The sequence below is a fragment of the Penaeus monodon genome, chromosome 19 (genome assembly GCF_015228065.2).
Source record: "Penaeus monodon isolate SGIC_2016 chromosome 19, NSTDA_Pmon_1, whole genome shotgun sequence".
Taxonomy (NCBI): domain Eukaryota; kingdom Metazoa; phylum Arthropoda; class Malacostraca; order Decapoda; family Penaeidae; genus Penaeus; species Penaeus monodon.
The window spans coordinates 45,237,241-45,237,481 of record NC_051404.1 but is presented as its reverse complement, the minus strand read 5'-3'; the positions used below and the strand labels follow the sequence as shown (position 1 = coordinate 45,237,481).

At 45.6% G+C, this 241-nt stretch overlaps 1 protein-coding gene across 3 annotated transcripts in view; it reads left to right on the top strand.

Moving 5' to 3' along the window:
- Positions 1-241, top strand: part of LOC119585260 (high-affinity choline transporter 1-like) — a 75,683-nt gene that overhangs the window by 56,144 nt on the left and 19,298 nt on the right. The gene's annotated exons all lie outside the window — the stretch shown is intronic.

The window sequence follows — 241 nt, the reverse complement described above, 5'->3', positions numbered from 1 at the left end:
TCCTTTTCATCTGTTGACCATGAATCCTTTGCAACCCTTGTCGCCTCCCGAAACGATGATGTAGAAAGGTAGTGAAGACCAAACGCGGATTCCCCGACACCGGCGCGTATTTCTGAAACCCCAAATATGCAAATTCTGGTAATTACCCCCAAGAATTTATCACATATCATTGTCCATTTGTCTCGTTTCACGTTCGCCTGCATTGTGATCTCTTGGATGCCTCACTTGTTTTCCTTCCCTG